This window comes from Centroberyx gerrardi, chromosome 5 (assembly GCF_048128805.1).
Source record: "Centroberyx gerrardi isolate f3 chromosome 5, fCenGer3.hap1.cur.20231027, whole genome shotgun sequence".
In the NCBI taxonomy this organism is placed as follows: Eukaryota; Metazoa; Chordata; class Actinopteri; order Beryciformes; family Berycidae; genus Centroberyx; species Centroberyx gerrardi.
This window is the reverse complement of record NC_136001.1, coordinates 26,298,010-26,319,378: the sequence shown is the minus strand read 5'-3', so window position 1 is coordinate 26,319,378 and position 21,369 is coordinate 26,298,010. Positions and strand designations below refer to the sequence as shown.

The following is a 21,369-nucleotide window of genomic DNA, read 5'->3' as shown; positions in this document are numbered from 1 at the left end:
ATGTACAGGTTTTTTTCCCTCACTTTCATCTCATTCAATTACTTGTGCAGGACCAGCTCCCTCTTATTGGAACTACATCTGATTAATTAATGCAATTAGTGGCGTTATAAATGCAAAACAAAACGAGGATAAATGAGCAGTGGGCCGCTCTCCCTTGATGGGCGCTCACCTCTTTGTAATGAAACGGCCGCTCCAGTTCTTTGATTCATGATCTTCTGTTTAATTGCACCTGCAGTGCATGATAATACAAAATAATTCTAGTCAAAGCTGTATAGATCTCTGAGTTTTAGCTTGCCCCCTGCCTGCTAAGTTTCAGTAGAACTGGAAAAGAAAATGAGAAGGGGAGAAAGAGAGGGAAAGAGGTATATGAAGGTGACACTTGTCTTTCCATCCTTTTTGGGGAGGTGGGTGAGGGTGTAATCTAGTCCCCACCGCTGTGCTAGCCTGTACTTATTTTCTGCCTCACTAAACTGATGTTATTCACGCAAATTCCATCTGGACAGCTGGGGAAAAAAAGGACAACAAGACACTGTGATTTCTCCGAGGGGCTCTGAATAAATGAATACATTTGGAGGCTGGCGCGCGGCCTGTGTGCATACTAACGCCGGCAGATGAAACGCAACGTCGGCGGCGGGGTTTTGGGGCGCGGGAACGGCAAAGGAACGGCTGGGATCCTCTGCGGCGATTGGCTTTGACGTGTGTCAGGAAGGTAATTCATTTTCTCCCGGCCTCCGCTGCTATCCGCCTATCTCCCCTCTCTCGGCCAGGCGACCCTGTCAAGATAAGTTTGTTTATGTGGTGTGGCGCGGCACCTCCCCCCCCCCCCCTCGCTGGCCCACTAATTGGGGTCCTCTCTGTGCTGTATATTCATTAGGCAGCCTTCAGAAGGCATTTCTGATGGGACTGATATCACACTAGTGCAGGATGGGAGAGGATAGACCAGGGTGGGGAGGCTGGACCGGACTCGCAAAAGCGGAATGAAGGCGTAACGGACTTGAAGGCGATCCTGTTCACATTGTAGCGCCAACACACATCCAGATGGGTGTCCCTGCCAGCTCAGGTTTCGAACAACTATGGTGGATTTTGCACAGCACACCTCAACAAGGCCCAAGATTTGCTTCAAAATACTGCCCTCTAGACTAATAGGCATTAAACCCTTTTTGCCTTTGCACCACATTAATCTTTACTGTGGTCTACCCTTTCCTTAAAAGAAACTGCCAAGTTGTCTGCTGAGTAGGCACCTCCTGGGTTCCGGCTGGATAGAGCATGAAATCAATGACATTCAGATTGTGGTGAATAAAGCTGCTCTGTGAAAAATGACTTTATTCACCTCTGAATAAAAAGAGGACTCACAATTAACATCAGTAAGACTTTGTTTAGGAATTTCAGAAAGAGTACTTTTGGTTGCGAGTCCCAGCTGTTCATGTTGTCTGGGCATTGATCAGAGCCCTAGATCAACATTCAGTTAGTGAAGTATTTGTAGTATGGGAATACATAGTGTAGCATCTTTTTAACTGGGACTCCACTTACTGTTTGTCGTCTGATGGTGTTTGTCATCTTGGCATGATCCCCAGTTTCAGGTTGCAGTAGGGTCCCCCTCCTCCCACCTGTTCCTTTTGGGTAGTACCACCTGCCCCCACTAGATGGCATGCTAAGATTAGCGCTGCCCACCTCGGATTATTGTGCCTGATTTTCTCTCATTCCACTCCTCTCCCCACTTTCTCCTCTTTCTCTCTCCCCCCCTCTCTTCTCCGCTTCCCCATCTCACCAAACCAGCTGTATGACATTTATGAGTAGCAATCACCCCAGTGAAAATGATAGCTTTTTTTGATGGAGTGCCCTATATATTTCTGCTCCAAAACGGTCTGATGTGATCTAGGTTTTGATCTCGACTGCGCCAATTTGCAGTTTGAGTAATGAGCCTGAATCGGGTTATTAGATAGCAATTTAGTAATATGGTGGTGCGGGGGGTTGTGGAGGGATAGGTGTAAGTGAAGCTGACAGTCTCTGACACAGTGGAGTGAAGCACCTGGAACATCCTTTGATTGACCATAGCATACGGCCTCGCTGCTCTCGCTTTTTATACGTCTCTCATTCTCGTGCTCTCAATCCCTCAATCTCTCTCTCTCTCTCTCCCTCCTCTCTTAAAGCCACTTTATCTAAATCCCTTTCTTTCACACATTTAAGTAGGGAAGCACAGACAACGAAGGTAAGTGAGCGAGCTAAGTGAGAGTGAACAGTCCGACAGTCTGATGATAAATGTGTTCCTGGTCTTCCTTTTACCAATGTTTTTTTTTACATTTTTTTTTTTAAGCCAGCCTTTGAATCAGCCTTGTAGCTTCTCCACCCCAACAGCTGGGACCTGGCAACCCAAGGTACAGGATCTGGCAACTCTAGACAGGGCTTATGAAACACCTCTCCGTCCAGGCTGCTCCCCACCACACCTCTACTTCCTCTCTATCCCTCTCTCCTTCAATCCCTGTTCGATCCCTTCTCTGCTCCCTCCATCAGTGGGTTTGGCTGGAAGGAAAGACTTGCTGAGGAGGGTTTTAACTGGTACTAACAGACCAAATCGCATCACTGCGACTCTGGCATCTCTGCACCAGTTGCCTGTTAGGTTTAGAATTGATTTGAGGATATTTACCGATCAGTTTTTAAAGCACAGCTAGGTCTGGCTCCAAGCTCTATCACGGACATTTTAATCCCCCGTGAGCCGGTGTGCAGCCTCGGATCCTGAGGCAAGGCTCTTCTGGTGTTTCCGCAGTCTAAGTTTAAGGCTCAAGTTGACACTGCAGAACCTGTAACATCTTTTACATCACTGTTTAAAACGTATTTTTGGAGGTTTGCTTTTTTCACTCATTTTTACCCTCTATTCTCTGCCTCCTTCTTTTGCTTGTTTAATTCATTTTTAGTTTGATGTTTTTATTTGATTATTAAAGCACTTTGTAAACCCGCTTTTAAAAAGTGTATTTTTATATGTATTTTATAATTATTCTAATTATTGGATGAGGACTATTGTCCCAGAAAAAGGCCTTGTGAAAGATGATTGACACCCCTCAAATTTATCATCTCTCTCTCTCTCTCTCTCTCTCTCTGTCTCTCTCTCTCTCTCTCTCTCTCTCTCTGTACAAGGCCCTTTGGCCCCTCAGGGTCCTAGTCTAACCTCCACCCCAATTTGTTTGAATTCCCTTGTTGTTTACCTTCCTGCTCAGCCTCAGTCACACTGGATTCTGCTACTAGAAGGTGGAACACGGTGTGTGTGTGTGTTTGTGTGTATGGGCCGCGTGTGTGACCATGTCCGCGCATCTCATGACCGTGCGCACAATTGGGACCGGTTTACTTGTAAGTGCAGCGATTTTGCACAGGCGTTAGTCGCCGTGCGTACGTTAAGTTATGTTTATCAGAGTCCATACACAGCAAGAAGGGGGTTCTGTTTCCTCTGCTGCGATGCTAAGGTCGAAAACCTCTCAACAGGCGCACAACAGAGCAGAGCTGACCCCTCCGTGGCCCTGTTTGGAAAGGAGCCACTTTTCACTGTCTGTGACGCAGGTTCAGATGGGAGAGGTGAGGGGGAATCACTCTCATATCCTGTCTCGGTGTGCACTGATCCACACAGGCTCATGTTTATACACCCTCATATGACTTCGACAGAGCAGAGGAGAGACAGAGCAGAGGGAGGGAAGAGACACAGGGCAGGGGGGGGATAAAAAGTGTTTATTTTCCTCCGCATATGTAAGGGCAGGATTTGTGGGGCACGTGTGAAGGAACAGAGGCTTCCTCCTGCTTTGTGTTTAGAGTCGGACCTCGGCGGAGGAGCTACCATTAGTCTCTCAGAGCCAGACGGCCAGCCAGGGCTTTTCTAAATGGTTTCAACACCTTCAAAAACTTAACAAGAATGGATTAAATGAAATGGAAAAAATTGCAAAATCGCCTTGAAAAAAGGAGAAATTTATACCAAGGAAAATATTAAGCTGTGGGTTGAAAATGAATGTAATATCTAACAGTGAAATGACTGTTTTCACTTACACTGTGCCTTTTCTTATATCATTTTGGCCCGTTTATAATAGTCATTTTCAATTTGTAGCTGTAGCTGCAGAGGGGTAGAAAAAGGCACTTTATCAGGCTGTGAAATGGAGTTCGGCATTATTAGCTTCCGAGATGCAAGTGAATGTGTTGACAACATGTGCTACTGGTGCTGGCTTATCTGTTTTCACTGTGATCAATGAGTAGTCTAAGAGGCCAGAGAAAACCTGTTGACCTTTGTAGATTTGACCCCTGACATGACATGACCTGACATCACGTGGAGGAGGCTATATGTGTGTGTGTTGTGTGTGTGTATATATGATATGGAGAAACAAATGAGAGAGAGGCTAGATGGGTCATAGCCTACTTAGAGAGTGTCAGCCATCTGTGTGTTTTGAGAGGATTGTCTGGTGTCAGAACATATTTATTGTTATTTGTTGTTATATTTATTATTGCTGGCACTGACCAAGCAGAGAGCACCCATACATACACAGACCATAAAGATTCCTGTCTGTTTCTACTGAGAGAGCACCCACTGCACCACCAACTCACTGTTTCTTTTAGGATTTCTATTCTTTTTATCTTCCGCCCCGTTCAGGTGGGGCTAGTTGGGGCTGAGTTACAGTAGCCAACTTGGATCGGTAGCCTCACATTTAGTCTCTAACTGTTACTGAGCAAGTAAGGCTCAATACACCAAAATACTACATGAGTCATATTCAGATAATTGTCTTCAACTTGTGTCACTCTACTCTCGCAAGTTGCAAAACCTCTTGCAAAATTTCTCTCTTGCATTTGTCGTAAATCAATCAAATCCAAATTTTATAGCCTACCACATATGTAGCTATTTTTCACTTTGGCAGAAATCATTATCTTTTTGACACGCTTCTATAGGAGTTCAAGTCAAGTCAAGTTTATTTGTAGAGCACATTTAAAAACAGCTGTAGTTGACCAAAGTGCTGTACAGTGCAAAGATGCCAGACACACAATGAAAGAAACAAAACGTATCAAAATACAATGAATAAGAGTGCACAGTTCAAGGACAGCCAACATTAGTTACAGGGAGAACTCAGCCTGATGGGTCTATTCTCATTTTGATTTGTAACAGAAGCTAGATACAGCATTCATTTATTTGATGAAACTCCCTATCCGTCTACCTGCTTGAGTTATGGGACATCATTTGTGAACGGTGACCCCATTTGGGATGTTAACAGGCCGAGCAGACCCTTGTCAGAAGAGCGATGGCCGTCTTTCGCCACAGAAAAGGATTCCTCTCTGTCACTGGATGGGCTCTATCACTTTACCACACACGTCACTCCGGGGATTAATGGTTTACTCCCTCCGCCACTCTGGATGACGGATGGATGGGCTTCTGTTCACAATGACTGGCTGCACCTGTCATTCACATTAGGTGTGTGTGTGTGTGTGCGCATACTTGTGTATCTTCATGTTTTTTCCCCTTTTCTGTCCTACGTCCACGCTGGCCCAAGGACCTCGTGCACTGCGCTCCCCTCACACACACACTCCCAGTGGGATGGTGGTTGGCAGGTGGCTTCTGCTGCAGATCTGAGCGTAAAACTCCGCGACCTCCCTTAGATCAACAAGTGCTCTTATTGATGACTTATACAGTCGGATGGGCCCGATGAGTTAGCTGCCATGCAGGCAGACCCCCACGTGGGCTTTCCGCTCAGCGCTTCTCCAGGGCTTGGCTGGAGGACAGTGCGGGGCTTGTTGCGCTTCCCCAGTAAGGATGATGCATTGGAAGGCCGTGCCACTGAGACCCATGGATCACACACTCATGTTGAGTACGTGTGTCCCCGTTGCGTACTTCAATATGCTTAAAAATCCATCATTGGGGATGTGATTCGTAATGCAGGATTTCTCCGTGTGTGCGTGTGTGTGTGTGTGTGTGCAAAGACTTATTACCATTATTTACTGCCAGACATTTTTCCAGGAAAAAGACACAGTTGTTTTTGACAGCTTTAGTGTTTTTTTGTTGTCTTTTCCCTCAGTTGTGTGTGTGTATGTGTGTGTGTGTGTGTTTGTGTGTGTGCGCGCATGCTTACCCCGCGCACAACATGCTGTGGACGTGACCAACATGGAGGCCATGTTAATGAGTGTGTCTCTCCGGGTCCCGGGGCTATGTTTGCTTCCCACAATTTTCTGCATGTTTGCCTCAATCCGAGCAGAAAACCTTCGGCGCTCCACATGTGTTTCTAATAACACACCGCCCCGACGGCCTGGCAAGGGACCGGGGGTGGGGGGGTGGCGGGGTGGTGGGGTATTTAAGGGGGAGGGGTGGGGAGACTGGGTCTACAAAGGAGGGATATGGGGGCGAGAGTGGGTTGGATGTGACGGGGAAGGATATGAGGAAAGATATCAAAAGTACGCTCCTGCAGGTTGGAATCCGGTGCCAGTACAGAACAGATTGAGATTGATGCGTCACACTCCAGACAGCCACACTTAGATGCAAATTCTGTTTGAGTTGGACGCCCGTGCCACTTCAGTTTAGCAGACGTTAAAGTGGCAGAATACCTCAACTGTCTAATTACTGTAATACCCATCTCAGTCAGTAAGCCCATTATAAAGTCGCCGTATTAGAAGAGCAACCCCACAGGAGTTTATCCTTCAATCAAATCCACTCTATTTCCACCTGATGATGGGGCGATGGGTGAGAGAGGGAGAGAGAGAGGGAGAGAGAGAGAGAGAGGGGATAAATCAGTGTTGCGCCATAGCCAGACATGGGGAAGCACCCTGTAATTAGAGGTTAACCTCACTTTTTTTTTTACAGCACCACCGCTCTTTCATGAGAGGAAACGCCGCATATCCCTCTCCCTCTCTTTTTCTCCCTTTCTCCCCCCCCCCCCCCCCCCTCCCCCTCCTCACACCGCTCTCATCACACAGAGTAACTATGACACATTGCCTTTCTGTGGATTTTCAATAAGACTCGAATCAATGCAAAATATGACCTTTTTGTTTTTTGGAAAGCGGCATCCCTTTTGAATTCCTCCGGCTTTTCAAATTGAAAGAATTTCTTGGCTCAGGCCCTGCATCGCATTTTTCAAACGCATTACGCTTTGCCAGATTATTTCGCAGTTTGGGAGGCTTTCCGTTGCGTAAGTGCCCCCTTTCCAGACAGTCATATGAGGCTCTCCAGAAGCAGCACCTGCTCCAGCCCCCCCGACAGCACCCACCCCCACCCAGCCCTAGGCCTGCCCACGATCCTCCGGCCACCGCCATCGTCTTACTAGCGGCGCTTACCTACCAAAAACATCTGGAGCAAACCACCCCGATGTCAAGGGTCACGGTATGATGTCACTGCTTTGTGTCCGACGGAAAAAGAAATATATTGTGTCACTCCCACCACAATCATTCACCTCACTCAACCCCAACGCGGAGGTTAGGAGTTCAAACCAATTCATGATTCCACACTCATTTACACTCACGGGCAGTCCAGTATGAAGCTCTTGTTTATTTAAGCTGTGGAGTCACACAATTTATTATTCGTGCTGTCTCCTCGCCTTACTTAAAGTAATAATCCTCAACATTTCCATATAAATAAACGTCCGTTTCGCTACTCCCGATCGCTGGTTGATATGACACAGTAGTGATTCAGCCTATACCCAGCGTCGGGCAGGTCTTTGCAGGAAAAAAATCCTCTCGCACACAGGAAGTGATGTGTTTTAAATCTCTGGGAAGCAGCGAGAGCAGTTTGTTTGGGATAAAAAGAAGAACTGGGTAAGATAGAAAAGTGCGCCGCATACAGAAACTCTCCAATCCGAGGAAAAAGACGTCACAGTACCGGACACACTGTTTGATTGACAGGTGATCTCTGGGAAGTGCAGTGCAGAAACACCACAGCGATGAGCGCTTAGCAGCAAAGATGATGCCAATATCAAAAAAGTGAGGAACGTTTTTTTAGATTACTAATTTAACCACTTTAAGGCCAGTCTATAAGATTGGCACTGTGGTAGCATATAAACAATGGATCATCAATGGATTACACAGTAAGACAATGCAAACGTATCTATACAGGCTTGGTGTAGTCCTGTTCAGTCAGTAATTGTAGCACTGCTCAGCTTATTGTTCTGCAGCTTTCTGTTGAGGCCTGTATGGATTGATCAGGTCCATACATGGCTGTGTTGACTGATTCATCTGTGTGTGTGTGTGTGTGTGTGTGTGTTCAAGCTGGCTGCGTCACTGCCAATATACACTCTGCTCACTATGACGATCCTGTTATTTCCAGCTGTGCTGCTGCTCTGCTTATCTGATTCCCAGCTGATAAGATGTGTCTGTGTGTGTGTGTTTCTGCATGTGTGTGTGTGTGTGTGAGGGAGAAAGAGGGAGAGAAACATTTCAGTTGGCCTGCAGGCAGTGATTGGTAAGCTGGAATCACTCTGGTCTGTGTTTTATTGCTCTGGGCACTGCTCCCAGAGAACACTGTGTGCGTGCGTAAGTGTGTGCACGTCTGGCATGTGTGTTTTCGTACGTGCATGTGTGTGTGGGATGTGCCAGGCTGGAGATACCTAACCCACGCAGCCTTATTCTGAACCTCCCGGATCCCTTTACTTGCCTTTGAGTCTCTTTACTTCGAGCCTCGGCCTTGCTATCGATACGCGACGTTACTGTTACTGCAGTGATCGGGTGCTGGCTGGAAACTGAGAAACGCCGGGGTGCCAAGGGCCGCCCGGTGGCCTCAGCTGTTCTCGACCGCCTGTGTAGCCGGGCTAACTCTGGCCCCCCGCACCCACAGCCTTCCTCTCCCATGCCCAGGCCCTCAACGCCAGCCTTCCTCCCAGTCCGCTCCCCCTGTCTGACTCCCAGCCCCAGCCACATCCTCAGGCAGCCATAGATCTCTTCCTGTCAGCAGCTAATTGGTTGACCCGCGGGGCATCCTGTGTCACACCACACCACCATTCATTGGCTAATGTGCACTCTGCCATTGATGTCATCTGTCACCGGCTGTGACGGACCCAAATTGTCATGTTTTTAACCTCGTGAAAGAATAGAATGATATAATTTAAGAATTATGTCTTCCCCGCGGCATGATTTTATTTTGTTTCTTTCCACATGAAAATACTAGAAAGTTTGAGCCAATGACATATTCATGAGTGAATGTGCATATCGGGTCTACTCACATTTATAATGTATGCTTACATCTGCCTCTAGCCTCTGTTTTGACCGAGTTTAAAGTCTCAGTAATCCTGGCTTTTTTTGTCTATCAGACTCTAACATTTTACTATTTACATTTTTCTGTTACATGTGAATCTTTGATTAGCAGCAGGCTACACCTCAACTCACTTCGTTAACAGCTCGGGAGCAACAGGCTCAAACACAGGTGTGTGTCGATAAGGGAGCGTGTCTTTTTCCTTTGTTCCTTTGCCTGTTCTGTTGTATCAAGCGTCCATCTTGAAGCAACAAGCTGCACAAAGCTGCACACCGGTGGGGGGGGGAGAAAAAAAAATCACCGGCACAACGTAAATATTATCCAGAGTTTCTGGGAAGCATTTCTCTCATGTCGATGGAATTGCGCTCTTGAATGTTTGCCAGCGTGCTGCTCAACCCCCCCCCCCCCCCCCCCCCCCCCCTCTCTCTCTTTCCTCCCTCCCTTCCTTCGCTCCCTCTCTCCCCTACACCTCAGAACAAGTCTTAATTTGTCGGGAATATTACTGCCTCGTGCTGACATTCGCCGGGCTGCGGGGGCTTATGGGAACCGGGGCCAGCTGCCATTCGATTGGCTAGCGGGAGACGTGCCGGCGCTCTAACCTCTCCCTAGTTTGGCTTGTTTAAACATACACACACACACACACACACACACACACACACACACTCCGCGCCGCCCTCGGCATTCAAAAGCTGTCAGGTGGAATTCTTCAGCAAGTGCATTCACACTCGTTCTGGTTTGTACAGCGCCGGGGAGCTGGAGAGGCTGGAATGAGTGATTGCTAGTCGCTCAAGGCTGAACGCTCCTCAGAGTTCCACAGTATGGGCCTTAAAGGGACACGTGCCCGAGCTGCCGGACGGACACAAGGCTGCGCAGCCCGCAACATCCCCTAATCTGTGACAGATTTAGGTTTTGAGGGACTGCACTGAGCAATGGGGGAGACGTGCTTTGTATGTGTTTCAGGTTTAGGTTTGAATAGGAATACGATTTGTGTGAAGTTTGCCTGAGGGGAGTCTATGGAGCAGTGTGTTGTGTGTATGTGTGTGTGTGTGTGTGTGTGTGTGTGTGTGTGTGTGTGTGTGTGTGTGAACCTGTTCATGTATACATGCACACGTTGCACTTGTCCAAACAGAGAATTCTCTTGAGTTGTGCGTGCATGTATGCGTGTGTGTGTGTGTGTGTGTGTGTGTGTGTGTGTGTACATATGTGTGTTTGTGCGTGTGTGTGCGTGTGTTTGCACTGAGAGAGCATATGGGGCTCTGTTTTCTGTAAGAGGGAGAGCAGGCCTTGGCTTCCACCAAGCAGCGCTATACAACTACCAAGAGAGAAGTAATCTAAGCCTCTCTCTCTCTCTCTCTCTCTCTCTCTCTCTCTCTCTCTCTCTCTCTCTCTCTCTCTCTCTCTCTCTCTCTCTCTCTCTCTCTCCCCCTCTCTCTCCCCCCAGGCCTCTCTTATGAAGTGTGAGGCCAAACACAGGCCCAGAGTGCCGGATCAGGCTCCCTCTATCGATTGACTTTATTTATGTGTTTGTTTATTTATTTAAAAGGCCTTGAACCCTTCTGTCCCTGAGGTGTACTTGTGCTACACACACACACACACACGCACGCAGCAACACACACACACCGCTCTCTCACTTTCTCACACGCATACACTTCGCGTACACATACACATACAAATACCCCCTGGATCAGTGTGCTCATGTGTTTAGCCAGGCGGGGCAAGGCTGGGCAGCGGGTCGTTCCAGCAGTCCGGTGTCACTGCCGTAACTAGGTGTGACATTAGCTCAGGCGTGCACGCAGGATGCAGGCTCAGTGTTTAGTAGCATAACATAAGAGTCATCAATAATAAGAAAATAATCGGCAGCCCCTATATGGTCGTTGGGAAACTCAATAGGCTAGCGCAGCCTAATTTGGCCACTTCTATTTTGAATTCATATCCTCACGTTACCGTTGTTTGGCGGTAATCAGAAACAGTCCAGCTGGGGTTATTTTAGGGAAATCATTGTCGACCCCCACTCAGCTCAGGGCGCTGCAACATGCATCCTTATCGCATATCTGTCATACTCCATTAGAATAGCACTAACCAGCAACATGCCCGTGTGTGTGTGTGTGCGTTGTGTGTGTGTGTCTCTGTCTGCGTTTGTGCATATCTGTGTGTGTGTGTGTGTGTGTAAATCAGTGCATTGTTTACAGATTTTTGTACGTGTTTTTGTACCTGTGTGCTCTTGTGTGTGTGTGTGTCCAACTTGCCTATCCAGATTGTCCGTCAGCTGACAGACAAACAGGTCTGACTCCTTCTCACCCAGTGACTTTATGGCTGAGGTTCATCAGCTGGCACAGTGTCATCACCACCTGCCTCGCTGGAATGATTTATGATTTTATCAGCCTGAAACAAATTGAAATCTGATTTATATCTGTGTTTGTTATGAACATGTCACCACAGTCAGTTCCTTGTCATTCTTAAGTGACACGCAGCAGATGGAATGTGAGTGTGGGTGTGTTTGAATGTGTGTGTGTGAGACAGAGTGTGTGTACTTGTATGGCGAGTGAATCCAGCTTGCAGCCCCACTGCATTAGCAGGTAATAAATGTGGACTTAGACTCGGGGCTTTGCCCCGCCTGGCCACTGAGTCCCCTTCTCATATGGTTCTCGTGCGTGCGTGTGTGTGTGTGTGTGTGTGTGTGTGAGTGTGTGTGAGTGTGTGTGTGTCCGTCCTGGTCTTCACATGGCCCATAGTGATCCCTCATTTTGAATAAGACTGCTGCTGATCGCTTCACCATCTGACTCCCATCTGCTTCCTCTTAAACGCTCCTCTCCTCTCCTCTCCTCTCCTCTCTTCTCCTCTCTTCTCCTCTCCCCTCCTCTCCTCTCCTCTCCTCTCCTCTCCCCTCCCCTCCTCTCCTCTCCTCTCCTCTCCTCTCCTCTCCTCTCCTCTCCTCTCCTCTCCTCTCCCCTCCCCTCCTCTCCTCTCCTCTCCCCTCCTCTCCTCTCCTCTCCTCTCCTCTCCTCTCTTCTCCTCTCCCCTCCTCCCCTCTCCTCTCCTCCTCTCCTCTCCTCTCCTCTCCTCTCCTCTCCTCCTCTCCTCTCCTCTCTTCTCCTCTCCCCTCCTCCCCTCTCCTCTCCTCCTCTCCTCTCCTCTCCTCTCCTCTCCTCTCCTCTCCTCTCCTCTCTTCTCCTCTCCCCTCCTCCCCTCTCCTCTCCTCCTCTCCTCTCCTCTCCCCTCCTCTCCTCTCCTCTCCTCTCTTCTCCTCTCCCCTCCTCCCCTCTCCTCTCCTCCTCTCCTCTCCTCTCCTCTCCTCTCCTCCTCTCCTCTCCTCTCTTCTCCTCTCCCCTCCTCCCCTCTCCTCTCCTCCTCTCCTCTCCTCTCCTCTCCTCTCCTCTCCTCCTCTCCTCTCCTCTCCTCTCTCCTCTCCTCTCCCCTCCTCCCCTCCTCCCCTCTCCTCTCCTCTCCTCTCCTCTCCTCTCCCCTCCCCTCCCCTCCTCTCCCCTCCTCCCCTCTCCTCTCCTCTCCTCTCCTCTCCTCTCCTCTCCTCTCCCCTCCTCCCCTCTCCTCCTCTCCTCTCCCCTCCTCTCCTCTCCCCTCCTCCCCTCCTCCCCTCTCCTCTCCTCCTCTCCTCTCCTCTCCCCTCCTGTCTTCTCCTTTCCTCTCCTCTCCTCTCTTCTCCTCTTCCCTCCTCTCCTCCTCTCCTCTCCTCTCCTCTCCTCTCCTCTCCTCTCCTCTCCCCTCCTCCCCTCTCCTCCTCTCCTCTCCCCTCCTCTCCTCTCCCCTCCTCCCCTCCTCCCCTCTCCTCTCCTCCTCTCCTCTCCTCTCCCCTCCTGTCTTCTCCTTTCCTCTCCTCTCCTCTCTTCTCCTCTTCCCTCCTCTCCTCTCCTCCTCTCCTCTCCTCTCCCTTCCTCTCTTCTCCTTTCCTCTCCTCTCCTCTCTTCTCCTCTCCCCTCCTCCCCTCCTCTCCTCTCCTCTCCCCTCCTCCCCTCCTCTCCTCTCTTCTCCTCTCCTCTCCTCTCCTCTCCTCTCCTCCATACAACTTGCATAATGTACACAGAGGAAAAGGTTCTCGCTCCCAAAAGGCTTTCATTCCACCTTATCCTCTTTCTAACCAGGAAGTGTGTGAGACACTGTTGAACTCTTGTCTGCTTTTGATTGCTTCTCTCCCAGAGACCCTCAGCATCCAGGGCTCTGGTGACCAGCTTGGCCAGCCTTCCTCCTCTCAAGAACACAGCTGCCACCACGCTGCCGGCGATCCCCTCCCCTCCCCCCACCTCCTCCCCTCCCCCCACCTCCTCCCCTCTGTCCCACCTCTTCCTCTCCTTAATATCCTCCTCTCTCGTTTCGCCTCATTCCCTTCTCCTGGCGTTTTTGAGGAGAATTTCTCTCCTTTCGTCTCCATCTGATTCCAGCGCTGTCTTTCAGTGTCTCGTAGCACTTTAATCCGCCACTTTTCCATCCAAGGTTCAGGTCCCCAGGGCATGCTTTAGCACTCTAGAGAAAGCATCAGAGTGAGAGAGAGAGAGAGAGAAATAGAGACACAGATGGTTTGAAAAACAAAAAGGTATGAGGGTGAGTTACAGAGCTAAAATGCTCTGAAAAAAGAGCCAGAGGTTAATGGAAAGAAATGGATCCAATCTCATCCTGAACCCTTGGCCACTCAACATTTAACAAAATGGCCACTTAGTGTTTCTCAACCCAGTCGTTAAGTACCCCCTGTCCAGCAATTTTTTGCTCCAAGTGTCATGAAAATGTGTGGCCCTAAATTGAATCAGGTGTGTAAAGAGTAGAGTTCTTGAGGACCGGGTCGAGAAACACCGGAAAGAATCACTTGCTGTTTTTGTGTTTTGGTTAAATTGAGGTTTGAGAGAGTGCCCGGTCTCACTTCCAACGGTTATTTGGCAAATTCCAAAACCACATGCGATAATTGTCACTTTGTATTAAAGGCTGATGGAAGGTCCAGCAGGCCGCTCCGCCTCATGCATCATAGCTTTGAGATGCTCTTTGAATTCCACATCTGGTGACAAGGAGAAGCAGAATGAGTTGCAAGTGCCGAAGTTGGCAGACACTTTGGGTTTGGGAATGCACCGTAGTGTCTGAACTGAATTGGAGTGTGACGAGCGGTAGTAAAAACGATTTGAGTCTGGCATTTCATAATATAGCAATAAAATCTGTGAGGGTGTCCTTTACTGTGATTGCAATCATGTACCAATGTGTTTTGACAAATATTTTCAGCAAAGTAATATACATATACACAAAAAACATGGAGGAAATAAGAAAGATTGCTAAGTAACTCTCAGGTTTGCATAACAGTTTGGATATCAACCGAAATCAATGCATCTTTGACCAATCAGGCTGCTTGGCTGAAACTACCTGTTGTGTAAAGTGATTTCTTTCGTTGTCACTCAAATAATTGCAGAAGAATTACATCTTGGCAAACAAGCTCTTTGATCAAATTAGCATTTTGTGACAAGAACACTGGTGGTAGTTTTACCTTTGTGTGTCCAGTGTTTATTTAGTTCACTCCGGTGCATGCCAAGTCTGTAGTACGTTGCGATTGTTCAGTGGATGGTACAAGCTAGCTTTGCATCATCTCAGAAGCACCGTAGCACACTCAATACTGAATATAAACTGAGATAAACTGCTACTGATCTTCTTATGGTAACTTGATCAAAGAGATTACTTGCTAGAAAGTGTCTGTATTCCTGTAACAGTGAAAAGTTGTTTTTTGGAGTAATTTCATGGTAGTAGTAGGTAGAATTTTCCAATCGTTAAAAGTCAAAACGTGGAGCGATGAGGTGTCTGTTGGAAAAGAATCCACTGGAAAAGATGAATAATGTCTCTCATCTAGTGGGATTGGCTATCTATACATTAGTCTATTAGTCTCTGTCTTAATCTCCTCTTCCTTACTCCCTCTTTCGCTCTCCTCCTCTCTGAATACTCATCAGTATGCGGAGGCTGCAGTACGACCTATTAAAAGTCATTTGTCAAATTGCAGCCAACTGGCTTCGCTGCAATCAGGCTCAATGTGAATATATTTTGACATGTGTTTTTCCTGCCCTCCGCTGAGCGCCTAAGGACCTGTGACAGCCCGAAGCCTCTCCGAATACTAATACAGTTAGCGCTAATACAGTTGGCACGGACGCACACACACACACACACAGACTGGATGCACTCAAGCACTGTCAGCAGAATGACACAGCAGACGCAATCTCCATATTGGGATGATATAGTACCTGACAGTCACGGCAAGTGGCACTGTCACTGTTGATCACACACAAATGTGTCACCCAACAAACAAATAACGCTGGCCTTCACACACGCACGCGCGCACACTCGCACGGAAATGCAATTCATACAGAAATGCAAGACATACGCACACGGGGTAGCAGGTCCATGTGAGCGGTGGTCATGTGTTTCCCAGCAGTGGAATCCTGTCCCTGGAGGCCGGCTGGATGACACAGATGTTTGTGGGCTTTGGGAGCAGATGCTGCTGAGCTCTCCTGGAACGGAGAGTCGTTACTTTGCGGCCAAGTTGCAAAGCCGTAGCTTGGCATGGTTTTCACCGAAAAAAAAAAAAAAAAAAAAAAGTTGATTATAAACCTAACCCTAACCTTACAGATGAAAAATTGTGATCATCGGCGGAGATATAACAATTTTTGACTTTGTGGCTTTCTAACCACAGCGAGGGAGCAAGAGAGGGGTCAGTAGGGAGGGAGAGATAGATTGGTAGAGGCATAAAGTTAGAGATTATAGGGTAAAAACTAGAATCAGACAGTAACAGAGGACTAGACAGCAGCATGAGCAGAGGATGGAGGTCTGACAGCCACATAACCAGCGCCTAGATTGATTTTTTTTATTGACTGAGGCCTGCTGAATCGTTTTTAGGAAAGCTTCAAGGACCAGAGCAGAAAGACAGAATGATTCAGGTGAAATGAACCTGCATTTCAGGGTGGTCCTGGCCTGATGGGACACTGAGTTGTTTACTTCCTCAAAAAGTGAGTGGACCTGATAATACTCCAGCTAGGGATGGACGAGATGTGAAATATATTGAAAGGTAGCCTTGGTGAGAGAGGCACAGGAGGGGTGATGGGCACAATAACTGTAGTTGAGGGATGAAGAGGGATTCAACCACCCACGCTTTACAACTACAGCAGAAAATAAAAAATCCAATATGCTTAAATTTATGTCATGCATTTGCATTCTAAACCCCCCATTCTGCAGTTCTGGAAATGATCTCTCATGCCTCTGTTTCTTGTTTTTTGTGTAGTATATCTACTGACGGGCCATGTCTGGAAACCTCAACAATGTGTTAATGCGTTGGGTGTGTTCGTCTCCCCGGTCTTCGCTATGATTTGGTTGCTGCCCATATGGCCGTGGAAGCATGCTGATTTGCTCAGGCTGGAGTTGAGCGAGCTAGCAAACGTTTGGCAAGAAGTGGAAAACCTCAGTCATTTTCAGTGGACATAAACATCGCTGCTCTGCCTTCGAGGGGCAGTGTGCTCAATTTCTCAGAGGTTTCTCCAGCTCTCACTGATCCGTAAAATAATAAGCCCAGTTTTAGGCTGTATGAAGTATGAGAAAGAAACAAGAGAAATACACGGGACGGCCCCCTCAAACCTCCAAGAGGGTCCTTTTACCAACCATGTTGCGTTTAAATCTTTATTTTTCCTCCCTGTCTCCCCATTTTCCTTGGAGCCTCTCCTCCAGTAGTGGGAGCCTGTTTGTTTGCACAGCGTTATGTCCTGATGATGTGGGCAGGCGGCTTGTTGCAGTCAATGAACACTTCTCCCTCCCATCATGCTCGTTGGGTTTTATGAAGGCCTGTCTGTTTTTCTGGGTTAACATGAAGAGCCTGGCTTGACTGGCCATCATCCACACACACACACACACACAGAGCAAGGTTGGCTAGGCTTTGTGGAGCTGAATAGGCCATGCTAGCTGTGGCGTTATACGAGGCAGGGGGGGCTAGACAGAGTTAGCACTGTGGAGCTATGTGAGTTTTATACTGCCTGGCTGCCTGCATGCTAGCCTAGCGTAGCACGGCCCTGGCTGCCTGCATGGCTGTGTACTAGTCTAGCATAACATAGTTGAGTACGACATGTGCCCTACACACTGACCCCTTTGACACTCAAGGATATCTGAACCATGGGGTCGGCACGCTGACCTAGTGGTTACGGAAAGTGTCCCATCTTGATCAAAAGGGCCCCGACCTGTCCAAGTGTCCTTGAGCAAGACATTACACTACATTACATTATGTCATTTAATGGACCGTTTTTGTCCAAAGCGACCTGCACTAAGTACATTTTGTCAGCAGACACTGAGTCTCTACTTGCACAGTCATTGTAAGCTGCTCTGGATAAGAATGTAACAATGCGTTTACACTGCGAGCAACTTGGTTGATGGGTTGCTCTATTCTGACCAGTTGTGTGCTGTGCAAGAGGCTCCAATTGCATCTATGTAGTGGTCTTTTGTAGCTACAAAGTTTTGAACAGGCAAATCATGTATTTTCACTGCTTTGCTATTGCCTTTTATAACATAACATCAGTTTTTAACATAGCTAGCTAGCAACCACTAATTTGGTAGTATTAATTGTAAATATACAGAAACAGGACTAAGAGTCTCACAGCCCCGCTACTTTGAATTTTGTGGAAGCGTCTCTGCCGGGGATCGAACTCAGGTCTCCCGCTGGAGAGTCAGTCTAACTCCCTGCAGCCCACGTGACCCATAAAGTGGTGAATAGAGCGACCGACCGACAATACCATCCATAGAGCCCCTGCTGTCGCGGGGCTAAAAATGCAATACAATTATTTCAGAGCTTACCATCAATCCCAACAATGGATGGAATCGTTCTCCAAATATTGTTTCTGAGACGTTTATTCCTGTAATCTTTCAAATAAAACTTCTAGAGAACTGGGAAGCTTTGGACTGCTTTAGTCCATTTTGCATTTGCAAGCCGGAACTATTGTTCATGAAATGAAATGACTGCAAAAACTTCAGCCGTGGCCAACTTTTCTCAGCCAGCAAGTTTATTGACCGTCCACACACCCGCCAAGTTTCCCTGGTCACTGAGCTCTGTGGGGAATTAATGGGCTTCCGGTGACTTGTTGACTTGTTGCTCACAGTGTGGGTGCAGGGTAAAATGCAGAGGTGAAATGGATGCACTGGCCTGGCCCCCCAAAGAGTAGAGAATGAAAAGAGAGACAAATGACAAATCAATGTGGCTTGATCTCTCTCTCTCTCACTCTCTCTTCTAGTCCCCTCTCTTCCCCAAATCTCTCTCTGTCTCTCCCTGTCTTTATGACTCTTTTAGCACCGGAATTTCGTACACCTGCTTTCTTCTTCCATCCCTGTTCTAACACCAGGTTAGGGTATTATGTATGTAAGTTATAGCTTTTTGATGGGGTATGAAGCATGTAAGTATACAGTAGTATCTACCATCACCTCGACAAAATAAAGTGTAGTGAATTCCCCACTTAACCATCTACCCTCACTATTTAATATTACACACACACACACACACACACACACACACACACACACACACACATGCACACACAGACACACATGCACACACACACAGACTCTCACACAAAAACACACACAGCTGGAATCTGCCACATATGCCAGAGCTGGTCAGGTTCACACATGTATAAAGTTTATGTGTGGTTGTGTATGTGACTGTGTGTGTGTGTGTGTGTGTGTGTGTGTGTTTGCCCTCAGCCCTCCCGTAACTATAAATGGCTTATCAATTTAAATCTGACCACATGCGGCGCTCAGACGTTCCATCTCTGCCAGGCAACACACACACACACACACACACACACACACACACACACACACACACAGGGGTGTGCCAGGGGTGTCGAAGCGAGTCATAAATCATTGGAGGATCAGTCTCCACAGAACCTCTGCAGAACCCATCTCTCTCTCTCTCTCTCTCTCTCTCCCTCACTCTCTCCCTCTCTCTCTCTCTCTCTCTCTCCCCCTCTCCCTCTCTCTCTCCCTCTCCCTTGTCTGGAAAAAGGCTGAATTCATCAGGGTGGTAATAAAAGACAGGTGTCTTTTTATTCCTTTTGAAAGCTCACTCTCCTCGCTCCACAGTTGGAAAACAGAGCTGGACTCCCTCCTTGTCGTATAACACTCCACTTTTTGGGAGCTGGATACCAGATCTACGTCAAATAGAGTTTTTAGATCATCTCCAAGGACTGTGAGCGTTTGCCTCTGTCTGCCTGGATAGGCCAGATGGGCAGAGTTTCCACTGGAACACTTGTGTGAGCTCCAAGTACCAGGCCCGCTTCATCAAGCGACGGCCAAGTGTTTGGAAGGATTGCACCTCATTTCATGCGCTTTTCAAAACGAAGCATAAAAATAATTTATATTGTGTTTGCAGTATTTGTGGAGTGATGAAAACTTGCACATACAGGTGTGTCTGAACATAAATCCAGCAGACCTTTGAAGAAAAGTCTATAAAAAGTAGAATATTAAAAACAACTTGTGTGGTGTAGAGAGAGATTGAGTGATTGAGAGGGAAAGAGAGTACAAGTTTTGTTTAATTACTACTAGTCATTTACTAATATTTATATTGAACTGAATTGAATTGAGTAATAGACTGTGTGTGCTTGTGTGTGTGTGTGAGAGACGGAGATAGAGATTAGATTAATACAGAACAGGGCTAGTAGTACAATATGCAAAACATGTTTTTTATTCATCATATCTTCTTCATCAAACACAAAATGGACTTCATTTTACTTAATTTACTACTTCTTATAAGGCACATATAGTTTGAGAACTTGTATTTGCTATGTTCAGTTGGAAATAGACTGGTTCTGCCAGCTTTGTTTCTGTACTTTGGTTTTTAGATTAGTCTTAAATTCAGTTCCAAGCTGCATTAAAAAGGTCTTAAAAAGTCTTAAATGTGTCTCTCTGAAAGCAGATACTGCCGATACGCTGTAGGTTACTCCAGTTCAGATGGGGTGTTTATATGAGGTCAGTTCATTTGGCGAGAGGGCTTATTAAGCTTATTAAGCAACATAAACACAGTTAAGTATTGTCTTTGTGCTCTGGCTGACTCACAGTTGGATTAGTCCAGTTTGTGCTAATGTGCTAACGTAGTCTGATGGAATATCTTGGAGAGGGCCAGAGCAGATGGATGAATGCTGCCGTTGTTGCCGGGATCAAAGGCTGATGACACCACTCACTGTCACTTTATTTATTTCTCTCTTTGGTTTTGTTTTTTTTCTCCCTCTCTTCCTTCCTCTCCCACTCCTGCTCCTGCTGCGCAAGATGACAGGATACGCCAGGCCCTCACTTGTGTGTGTGTGTGTGTCTGTGAGAGTGAGTGTGTGTGTGTGTGTCATTGTGTACATGTGGGGTTTTGTATGTCTGTGTGTGTGTGTGTGTGTGTGTGGTCTGTGTGTGTGTGTGTCAGTTGCCCCTTGCCTTGGCACTGCCATTGATTTCCTCTCGCTGTAACTTCCGAGCTGATCGAGTGTTTCCAGTGGCAACACACACACTCCAACCATCACACTCACAGCCTCCATCCGTCCCTCCATCGCTCTTTCCAAGCTTCATCCATCCATCCTTCCATCCATCCATCCATCCATCCGTGAGCAGACCACAGCCCTTCTCATTCATTAATCATCAGCAGTGAGAAGGAACAAGGGAGCAGTCAGAAGAGAGAGAGAGGAAACAGAGAAATGTGGCAGGAGTGACAAGTGCAGGGGATGATTGGAGGTTATAGATGAAGAGTTTCAATCCACGAATCCGTTTTGGGAAAAACATTTATTTAGTGTTCATGTATTTATTAGCCTTTATTTAGGTTTTTAATTCAAAGGATTGCATCCTCAAAAAATGTCACATTTCTGTGGGTAAAGGTCTTAAAGGAATGCACCGAGCATTTGGGAGATTGGCCCGTTACTTTTGTCACTTAGCCTATGAGCGGCTTCAAGTCTTCCTTTCCTTTTGAGATAGTCTGCTAGTCGCCTACTATCACTCAACATAGAGCATGCTAAAGAGATAGCAGGGAACCCCGGTGTCAGTGGATTATCTGTTCGGCTACCATATATGTATTCTACTTATATTTCTCCACCTGATGTTTTAGTAAGCCAACCATTTGCCTGATGTAAATATGCTGATATGGGAACCAGAACATTTTTCAAATTCAAGAAACAAATGCTGAAACTAGCGCTAAAATGATG

General features: G+C 47.2%; 1 protein-coding gene across 1 annotated transcript in view; it reads left to right on the top strand.

The window, feature by feature from the left end:
* Positions 1 to 21,369, top strand: part of slc25a26 (solute carrier family 25 member 26) — a 50,232-nt gene that overhangs the window by 10,452 nt on the left and 18,411 nt on the right. The gene's annotated exons all lie outside the window — the stretch shown is intronic.